Source organism: Pinus tabuliformis, chromosome J, assembly GCF_031772625.1.
Source record: "Pinus tabuliformis cultivar Carrire ecotype Pingquan chromosome J, CPIR1, whole genome shotgun sequence".
In the NCBI taxonomy this organism is placed as follows: domain Eukaryota; kingdom Viridiplantae; phylum Streptophyta; class Pinopsida; order Pinales; family Pinaceae; genus Pinus; species Pinus tabuliformis.
The window spans coordinates 512,809,711-512,821,812 of NC_142295.1; positions in this window are offsets into that span (position 1 = coordinate 512,809,711).

A 12,102-nucleotide genomic window follows, 5' to 3' on the forward strand; every position below is an offset into this window, starting at 1 on the left:
TTGGTCATTGAAACAGCATACGCAACAATATATGCATAGGTCATGAAGATATGTATACATAGCACACTATAACATAATTGCTACTGAATCTAATCTCCTTTCTAGTTAATGTCAATGAAATTAACAAACTTTAACTACTTTTCCAATTAAAGTTGTAGGAAACACACATAATGCACTCATATCAAAAAAACTAATTTATACTAATGCAAACCATATACACACGATAAGAATAATGAAGACTCACTTGAATATTTTTTGTGTATATAGAATATATGCATGGTGAAGCATAATGAATCATCTTTTGAATTCAATAATATTTGTTGTCACAAAGGATAACAATCCTACTATGTTCCACAAAATTTCACATTTGATGCTATCCCAGAACAACAATGTAAACTTTGAAACTGAAACTGATACTGTTACCCATTTCATAGAGATAACAAAAAAGTGACCCGATTTTGAACAGGGGTGATACAGAACACACATGTTTTTTTTTAGAGCATAGTTTTTGGCACTTTAAATTTTTTTTTATGTACATTACGTTTTAGAATGGTAGTGATTTTCATGCTGATTTAAAAAAGTGGTAATTCTGCATCAGACCCTTTTGTTAAAAGACCTATTTTTTGACTTTAAATTTTCTAATGTATGAAATGTAAATAATTATTTTCTAAGTTTAATAAATTTTGAAGTGGTCTTCTTCTTCATATTTTCTTACTTTTATTTAATTTTTTTTTTTTTTTTTTTTTTGTAGTGAGGTTTTTATTGTTTTGCATATTTAAAGAAGAAGGTCGATAATTTGAATTTTAGATATTCTACATATTTATACATCGTTAATTAATTTTTCAATCCACATGAAATAATTGTCTTTAAAAAATAATAATTTTTAACAATTGACATAAAAATAACCATTTTCAACATAAATATAACTAAAAAACTACACATTTTGATAATTTTTTGTAATTTTTTGCTGGGAATGACATGTCAAAATCACAATTTTTATAAAAAAAAAAAAAACTAAAAATGGTTAAAATATAGGTAGGTTTTTTTTTTTTTTTTTAATGAATTTCATGTCAAAAAAATAATAATAATCACTTTTTTTTTCAAAAAATAATGATTAACATAAAAATTAATGCGAAAATCACATAATACAAATATTGAACGCATAACAACCTTAATTGAGGGCATATTCTTCTCATAAAATGTCAAAGTCAAAAATTTACAAGTATAACTAATTAATAGTTACAAAAAATGAGGTTGATTTCCAAGCATAACTTAAATTTAATCAATAATGTCACGTAATCCAAACTCTTCGTCCTCTAGAGTTTCATCATTGTCTTCTTCCACAATATTTTCTGCTTCATTTTGCTCATTTTCCTCTTCTAATGGATCTTTGATGTCTGTGAATCTCCTAATGTATGCCTTTCTAATCATTCCATGTAATGGTGGTTGGGGTTCCTTTGCCTTTTTTGCTACACGTGATTCACTAAAGTCCCCTTTCTTCAACCCAATTTCTTGCATTGCATTTGGAAGAAATTGAAGAGAATTAATTCTTTAATGAATAAAATTGCACTGTATTGGATCTTTTTCAATGCAATGCAATTTCTTCCTTTTTGAAGGCAACATGCTAGTGTTGTACCTAATTATCAAGCACAAAATAAATAATGAAGTAAATTAGTACAATGACATATAAATTAAAAAATAACATATTGAAATTCAATTCCTTATAATAAAACTTACCTGAGCCAAAAAATAAATCTAGAACCCAATCTCCTTCATTTGAGCATATGTCTATAAGATAGTTAATCAATAACTATGGTTTTTGATAAATGTTAATTATCTCTCTTTTTGTTTCTTTGTATTCATATGTTAGCTTTCTCACAACAGCATCATAAGTCAGTATTTGGCTGACTCTTTCCATCTACCCAATTAAAAATCATAGACATATAGCTATCATCTTTTGCCCAACTATCAATATGGATGAACTCACAATCATTTATAAATGGTTGATCTTCATGGTTAAGAAGATTTGACTTTTTCCTGTAACATGAAATAGTAAAAGTTCAATTAACTTGTACATAAATTAATTTTTTAACATTAATCAAATATACATTTTAAACATCTTACCATGTAAGTTGCATCCTTGAATTTGTTTTCCCCTTGAAAATTGACAATAACATTGCCAATTGTGTGTCTAAATGAAATGTCACAAATTTCCATAATGGTGATGACGTGACTTCTAGAAATCCCACAACCACTTTACTAAGAGCTTGATAAGTATAAGGGTCACTATCATAGTCAATGTTTGGAATATTGAAACCATGGGGAATATCTGCAATAACTAGGGCATAATCCCTTTTAGGTATGAGTTTAGCAATGTAATCATAGTCGCCTTATATTACTTGATATTGAATAGTGTCAAGCCCATTCCAAATGAAATGTGTAAGAGTTGGATCAAGTTCAATATTCTTAAGACGTTGCTTCTTCAGTCTTTCGATCTTAATTTTTTCAATAAAGGTTATGAAACTATCTAGTGCTCTGTTTGCATCCTTCTTCATCTTTTATAAAATAAACAAATATATGTGTAAGTTATAAATTGAAAATAATATACAGATGAATAAAAATGAATGTATAAATCAACATACCTTTTTAAATGCAAAATATTTTTTTTAATGTTGATGTAGAACTTGAATTTGGATAGTTGCGTACAACATCATCCCAACTACCAAGAAAAATATGTTATATTTAAAAGAAAATTATAATCTAGAAATAAATAAAAATAATTCAACAAACTTACTTTTGAAATTCCTCATACATTTCCTTCAATGATAATTCTCCTGACCTCACACAAGATAATATTGCTTTGACAAGTTTTTCATCCTTCACTCCTTGAAATTCTCTCCAAGGTGTGATAGTCATATCTTCTGGAAGTTGATTCATTTCAGACCCTGATTTACTGTTGCTACATATCAATGGTTTAGACCTTTTGACCTTCTGGTTTTTAATGCCAGTGTTCTCCCACATGCTAAAAATCTCATTAATCAACTCCCAAATCTCTCCAGTTCTAAATGCCAACTAGAAAATGTTATCAACGCCTCTGAATAAATCACTAACTTTGCCACCTTTGCCACCTTTTGAATTGATTTTATCTTCAATTTGATAGCCTATTTCCATACAACATTCCTTTCGGAAATCTACAGTAACATTTAGCTTATCTCCACCACATTTTTCTTCAAATTCACTATGAACAAATCTAACCCTTTGGATGAAAGTCATAGACATCCTATATTCATTATCTAGATTATGATCCCATGCCACTAACTTTGCTTCTGTATTTGATAAACCAGCATAAATGATACATTTCATTGTTTCAAAATGTGGGTTATTGGGATATTCCTCCATCAATTGTCTTTGAGCTTCTACAGAATGGTTCCCCCCGAGCACATAGTAATTGTATTCAAAATATTTTGACTTATCAAATGCTTCTTTGTTGGGAACTTGAACTGGATCAACAAGGAAAACATAATTAACCACATGAGCATATGGATTGTACCTCATCAATGTCTTCAAGTTGTGAACATGCAGATGGTGTGGCTTTCTGATTTGATATTTACATTGTCCTTCACTTGCCTTATAGATTTGTCTGACATTAAACTGAAATGTACGACCACCCTCAATTAAGTTTCTCTTTTTCAAGTTTTCTCAAATGGCATTTTGTTTTGTTTGATACTGTCATCCTCTAAATCAGCTCCTAGTGTAATAATTTCTCTATTTTCTTTTGAAGTTTCACTAGGTTCTTGACTGTTGGTAATGACTACTTCAAAATTTTCAACTTTACTTTTCTTCCTCATAACATTCTCATCATTAACTGGAACAGATTTATTCTTGGGCATTGTTACTTTTGGTATTTTATGACTCTTCTCAGTTCCAATGTCATCCTCAGTAACGACAACATATTCTTCACTACCAGTTTCAACTTCTTCATCTTCAAAAGTAACTTGTCTACCTTTGCTAGATTTATCCACTAGAGGCTTTTTTTTCTTATCCCTTGGATGTAGTTTTGTAGCATCATGAATTACTACATTTTGCTTGTTTTCCATATCTTCTTCTGACACTGAGTATAAACTACTGACAACTTTCATAATATCATGGTCTATGAAATGAATGCCTCCTAATCTATTTGAACAACTTTCAAAAAAATTCTGCCATACAAAATATCATATGTCAATAAAAACAAAGTTATAAAAATATAGTGAGACAGTTACAAGAACGCAAAACACAAATATAAATAACAATACTTACGATATTTTGTGTCATCTCATTTATGATTTGTTTACACAACATTGTAGATACCTCTCTCGTGTCATACAATGAATATGATAATTGATATTTAATCCTTTCATGTGACTTCGGAAATTTTGTAAGTATGTAAACAACTTCATTGTCCGGTACCGAACACATATCTATGACCTTTCCCATCACCTCATAAATTCCATTATCATTAGGTATATATATATATATATATATATATGCACATTTTGGCTTTCTCTTTCTTTCACATACCAGACATTTGATGGAAGTTTCACTTCTTTTGATTTCTTCCAGTATGAAATCATCTTCTTATCGTTTGAGGAACTTGAAAGATTTGTAGTCATCAACTCAGGTGGGGTTCGTTCACCAATGTTTTTTAAAGATCCACCTTTAAGAGTCTTTGGTCCAGAAAGATTCACAAAAATCTTCTTTGATGTCATTTTCCTTAAAAAAGACACATATAAATCAGTGAATCACAAAAAAATAATAACTTAAATTAACAACGAAAACGATAAATGATAATTAATTTTATAAACCATAACAATTTTAAAAAAAATAAGAAATTTAAAAAATACATCGCCCTGCTGCCCCACCCTGAAAATTGGCCGGCCAACCAAGCCGGCTGTTGGGTCCGACCACCCTAGCCCACCTTGGCAGCCCAAAAGACCATGGGGGTGGCAAGGCAATTATGGGAATCGTCCCGCCACCCCCCTGGCCATGGGCCGCTGGGGTGGGGCAGGAGGCTGGACGGGAATCGCCCTGCCACCCCTGTGGGTCGTTGGGCCACAGGGTGGGGCGGGGGGTTGTAGCCCGAAATCGCCCTGCCACCGCCGCAAGCTGTTGAGCCGCCTAAGTGGGGCGGGGGCTGTCCGCAGCCCTCTGCCCCACCTCGGCAGCCCAATGACCTGCAGGGGTGGCAGGGCAATTCCTGGAATCCCCTTACCACCCCCGCGGACCATTGGGCCATTGGGGTGGGGCGGAGGCTAGGCGCAGCCTACCGCCCCACCCCGTCAGCCCAACGACCTGCGGGGGTGGCGAGGCGACCGCCAGGGTGGGGAAGGGTGCCAAGTAGCCATCTCCACTGTCCCTAACCCACAAGCCCGTTTGGTCACCGTGAGCATTACCGGGCCCACCATGCCGACTGCAAACGTAGTGGGTAAATTTGGCCCACAAAAAATTTAATTTAAAAAAAAAATAAACTTCAGTAAACTTATTTAATTTTAAAATTTGCAAAGCAGAAAAATTAAATAACATTTCAAATGCGAGAATCCTCCGTTGAATATGTTGTTGATAGAAATGTAGCTGCTCCACAAATTCGCTCAAAGTCTTTTAGCAAACCTCGGAAACCTTGATGCAATGTGAGTAATAGTGATAATGAAATTTATTATATAGGTAAAATTACGGAAATGTTTTACCGTATGGTTAATGTGGGATTAATTTGTTTTTAAAAAAGTTTAACATGTTAATTTTGTTATGGCGATATAGGAAACTATGATAAAGAAAATATTATGGAATTTTTTTACAGCACGGTGAATGTGGTATTAATTTGTTTTAAAAGGTATTATAAAAATTTAAAAAAAAACATTCAATTGTCTAGTAAATATTATATAGTTTAACTATTAAATTACTTTATTTCAAAAGAAAAATTAGTTAAAATTTTTCAATAAATTGTAGAATAAAATACTGGAGGGAAATACATGAAACGAAATTTTTAGAGGGAAAAATTTTGGTGAAATTTTTTGGAGGGAAGATTTCATTCTTTAAGCTATATAATATCATTAAGAGTTTCTACATTTGTATCATTCAACCTCTTCTATTTGAAAGGTATGGATTCTTCTGATAGTGAAGTTTCACTTTGTAAAGCATCAACATCTTTATCGCGTAACAGCTCTATTCATATTGATGAATATAACGGAAATTCTTCCATTATGAATAGAGAGTCAATTATTCCACTTCGTCCTAATCCTAAAGACTATGAGAGCAGCAGTGAGGAAAGACAGGATGAATAATTTCAAATAGATAAAGGGTCACGGTTTCCACATAGTACTAATCCCAAGGATTATGAAGGCAACAGTGATGAGGAGCATGATGAAGAATTTCAAAAGAATGGAGTGTCACGATGTTCACTTAGTCCTAATCCTATGGACTATGAGAGCAGTAGTGATGAAGAGCATGATGATGAATTTCAAAAGAATGGAGTGTCACAGTGTCCATTTAGTCCTAATCCTATGGCCTATCAGAGCAGTAGTGATGAAGAGCATGATGAAAAATTTCAAAAGAATGGAGTGTCACGGTGTCCACTTAGTCCTAATCCTATGGACTATGAGAGCAGCAATGATGAAGAGCATGATGAAAATTTTCAAAAGAATGGAGTGTCACGATGTCCTCTTAGTCCTAATCCTATGAACTATGAAAGTAGCAGTGATGAAGAGCATGATGACGAATTTCAAAAGAATGGAGTGTCACAATGTCCACTTAGTCCTAATCTTATGGACCATGAGAGCAGCAATGATGAAGAGCATGATGAAAAATTTCAAAAGAATGGAGTGTCACAGTGTTTTCTTAGTCCTAATCCTATGGACTATGAGAACAACAGTGATGAAGAATTTCAACTGAATAGAGTGTCATAGTGTCCACTTAGTCCTAATCCTATGGACTATGAAAGCAGCAGTGATGAAGAACATGATGAAGAATTTCAAAAGAATGAAGTGTCACAATCATGGAAAATTTTAGGGGCTAATGTTCGCCCAGTGGGCTAATTTTCCATGATTTTTCCACAAAAAAGATTCGCCAATTTCCAATTTTATAAAAGACGATTCGCCCAAATTTTAGAATATAAAATTATTTTACCTTAAAAATCGCCAACATTATAGAGAGACTATATATAAAATAATTATAAATTTGATTAATTTTACAAATATATCAATAAACATTTATAATTTGCATATTAGGGATTAGTGAGATTCGCCAATGTTTTAAACTTCAAGAAAATTTTCCATCCTTAAAATTTTCCTTGGTCACAATGTCCACTTAGTCTAATCCTATGGACTATGAAAGCAGTAGTGATGAAGAGCATGATGAAAAATTTCAAAAGAATGGAGTGTCACAGTGTCCTCTTAGTCCTAATCCAATGGACTATGAGAGCAGTAATGATGAAGAGAATGATGACGAATTTCAAGAGAATGGACTGTCACAGTGTCCACTTAGTCCTAATCCTATGGACTATGAGAGTAGCAGTGATGAAGAGCATGATGAAAAATTTCAAAAGAATGGAGTGTCATGGTGTCCTCTTAGTCCTAATCCTATGGACTATGAGAGTAGTAGTGATGAAGGACAAGATGAAGCACTTAGTCCTAATCCTAAGGACTATGAGAGTAACAGTGACAAAAGACAACATGTAGCATTTTCAGTAAGTAAATAGTGACATTTTCGATGTAGTCCTAATTCTATGGACTATGAGAGCAGCACTGACAATGCACATGACAAAGAATATCCAATAAATATCGAGTCAAATTTTCCATTTAGTCACAATTCTAAGGACTATGGCAGTAGCACTGAAGAAGGGGAAGATGAAGAATATCCTCCAAGTCAGAATTTGAAAAGCACAGTTGATCATAGTGTGGATAACATTCCTCAGAATGATGATGAAAATGCTTATACAAATGATGATCCAACGATGGAGATATTTCCAAGAAATATTTTATAGAGGAGTAGGAGTAGAACTTTTCGTATCAATCCAAGATGTTCTAGTTATACAAGAATTAGAGTAGAATATCTGACGAGAAGAAGTTCTATCAGTGCTCTCATTTCAAGTGAATGGTTTAAATAAAGATTGCTTGAAACATATGGATTTCAAATTTGCATTAGAGAAAAGGAGTAGATATTTGTCAATGAATAAAAGCATGCAAAAATCATATTTAAATGCGTGCATGCAATCTACATTGTTAGGTTATGATTATCATATTGGGTCTTTATTTATCTGTAGAAAGGATTTCAAAATGTTTCATTCGATGGTTAATTTTCGTCTCTCGAGAATCTAAGAAAATTTGGAAAAGGATCCCACATTTTATTCAGAAGTATGTCATAAACGACAGTTTGGGTCATTATCAAATACTGCAATGTCATGGATGAAAGATTTCTTTTCAAAGCATGGAGAGTGTATGCCAAATAGAGAGAATACATATTCCAGATAATTTTTCAAGATGAGAAATCTACAACTTATACAAAGAATATGCAAAAGGTTCTGAGGGACATGGTCGGTTTATTACATATTAATATTTTGTGAAGTAATGGAAGAAAGAATTCAACAATGTCTGTATTCCTAAGAAGACAAGGATGGGGATTTGTAGTACATGTGCTTCTCTTAAATAAAAAAGGGACAATGTGAAGGGTCAGAAAGAGGTAAGAATTCATAACTTTAACTTTTAAAATTGTATAGTCATCAACTATGAAAACATATTTCTTAATGGATTTCTTTTATGTTGTGTAGATTCAATTGTCAAAGAACTTCAGGAGCATCGCGAACAACAAACAAGTGAAAGGAAAAAGTTGTACAAGCATCGAAATAAGTGTTATGATAATTCGAATAAATATTTGGGTTTGATAATTGATGGTATGGACCAGAAGAAAACACTTTTACCACATTTTGTTCGCACACCCAAAAATTTATAGGAGGAAAATTTTATTCAGTATCACTTGGTCGGTTGTATGGTCTTGAATGGGAAAATGTTGCCAAGGGTGTACTTCACAGCTCCAAATATTCATAATGATGCAAATATGACAATAACCATAATTCATGATGTTCTTTCTCATTGGTCTGGTAATCTTCCTGAAGTTTTGTATCTACAATTGGACAACACTTGCCATGAAAACTATTGAAATGTGGCAACAAGAATATTCCAATTTAATTTGTCCTTGAATTAAATTGTGAATTAAAATCGAATTTAGTCTTAATAACTACTTGGAAATAATTAATTAATTTGTTTCAAATTAATTAGTTGGAGAAATACAAGTTAGAAGTCTTTCTGAAGTCATGCAAGAGTTATCCCTTAAATTAAGGAGATAAGATTGAGTTATATTTGAGTTGTAATTAGTTAACTTAGTTTACTAAATTAAGTCTAGTTAAATTAGTTCCAACCTATTTGAAGAACTAATAAAGAGTTAACAGTCAGTTGATGCATGCATGCACTCAACTAGTGTAGTCCAGTTAACTAAAGATTCTCTCATCAGAAACTCATGCATGTCTATTCTAAGAAAGACCCAGTTGAGATTAAAGTCAAGGACAATCTACTATCAGTTGCATGTGTTTTCTTATAAAGGAAACTCATGCATGTAGTCAAGGCATCATTCCTTGAGGATTGCACAGTTCTGACAGTGTGTGAGATAGTGTTCCACTTGGTTGAAGGTGAATCATCCCAGAGGAACAGCGCAAGGAAATAGGAGCTTGGAGGAAGGGGAAGGCTTCAGATAGTGTTCCACTTGGTTGAAGGAGAATCATCCCAGAGGAACAACGCAAGGAAATAGGAGCTTGGAGGGCAGAGAGGAAGGCTTGAGAGAAGCCAGGATTGCTTGTGAGCATCTATGAGGATTGTACTGAGAGTTGACTAGCTGTGAGAGCTAAGGCTTTATATGATTACTATGTATTTCCACCTTGTATGATAATACAGATAGTGGGATTTTTAGCTGTGGCTTTCCCCAAAGTATTTTCATGTGTATTGTGTGATTGATTCTTCTTCTTCTAGTTATATGTGTTCAACTCGATCTTTAAGCTTCCATAAATTGATAGTAGAAATAGGCTATAGTATTTTGCTTTGGTTATATTGCATTATCGAGTTAACCTACAGTGAAATTTTCTACATGGTCTTTAAGCAAGATTTGTTGTAAATAATTTCTGCATGGTATTGGAGTTGTGAATAGTATATTGAGAAGAGAATTTGAAGTTTGAAGTTCAGGGTTGCAGGTGCAAATCAAATTCTTATCATACTTCAAGGTTGGCCAATGGCGTTTTATGGCTTGAGACTCGAGTATGCCTTGGAAGGTAGCTCGAATTACATAGCATGGAAAGATAGAATGGAAGCTGTATTAAAAGACAATGGTCTGAAGGATTTCATTGATCAAGAAATCCAAAAGCCAACTTAAACTAATGCACAAGAGTTGGCTGAGTGGAAGAAGTGTGTGGAAAAGTTGAGACGGATCATCCTTAAGGGAGTTCGAGACCATATTGTCTTGAGTCTCCATGGAAAGGATACTCCATTTTCAATGTGGAAGACATTCAAGGACCTCTACCAGAATAGTAGCGACCAGAGGAAATTGACGCTCAAGGATAAGCTTCGAAGACTTGAGATGGAGAAGGGTGATACTATTTCCACATATCTGAACAAGCTCACCACTTGTAGAGATGAACTTGGCAGTGTGGGAATAACTACTGCCGATGATGATATGGTGAGCCTCGCTCTCCTTGACCTTCCAAAGAGCTGGAATAGCTACCAAGACTCTGTGAATGGAATGGAGAAACTACCAGATTGGGAACGACTGTGGTCAGATCTTATGCAGGAGGAGATCAGGAGGAGAACATGAGATGGTTCTTCATCCAAGGATGATGATGAAGAAAATCTGGCCTTAGCAAGTAAGGCAAGGAAAGGGAAGGGGAAGGCTTCCCATTCCAAATCAAATTCTTCTCATGGACAGAAGAAGGGTGACAAGTCTAAAGTAAGATTATTTAATTGTCACGAGATGGGACATTATGCGACTAATTTCCCATCGAAGAAGTTCAAGAAAGGATCATCGGTGTAGGTTTTAACCCCGTACAAAAATTACCTGCATACGAATTCTAAAACACAGAAAATAAACAATGCGAGAGCATAACACATAAAACACATATACACAGAGATTTTCCCCTGGATCCCAAAACCGGGACTATGTTAGGCCCTTATACTACTAGTGTAGCCCCTTATTGTTATTAGTATAAACCACTTATTATATTGATGTACCCATGTAGTGCCCATATTGTTACTATTGTGCCCCATAGAAGCCCACTATTGTTATTATTGTGCCCTTACATTATTATTGTTATGTCGGCTATGATTATGTTATAACCCCTTAGACTCCTATATATAGAAAGGAGGTATTTTCATTTGTATCATCGAATAATTGTTCATTTATGTAATGTAAAGGAGTTTGCCCCTCGAAGAGGCTGAATTCTAAGGCGTTGATCTATCTTTTCTATCTTTTCTTGAGCTGGTTTCATAACATTTGGTATCAGAGCTTTGGATTCTAGGGTTTCGCTGCTCCAAACAGGTCATCGTGGCATTTTCGCTATAACTGTTTTTTTGTGACGTTTCAGAAGTCACAAAAAAAACCCATTTGAGATGAAATCGCGCTGAACCTTGGGTCCGAATTTCAGAGCTTTTCGCACGATATTTGCGAAGATATGATCTGAGGAAGTTGGTCTTTTTCCAAACTCATGAATTACATTCAAAACAGGTGACCTGGGTAAAATCGTCATAAATTTCTATCTGGGGATCGGATTGAAATTTTGTAAGAAGGTATAGAAAGAGGACTGACTGTAGTTTCTTGTATGAATTTTTTAGATCCAAAGGTTGGAAGAGTGACACGTGGCACTTCATACAATTTCACTCTTCTGGAAAGGTCTATAATCAGGTCATCTTGGGAGATTGTGCATAACTCTTTCTTAGAGAATCCAATTTGGATCAGATTGGTGGCATTGGAAAGAGGACACAAAGGGCTACTATAGTTCACAATTTCAGAACTTAAAGATCTGAAAGTACAGAGTTG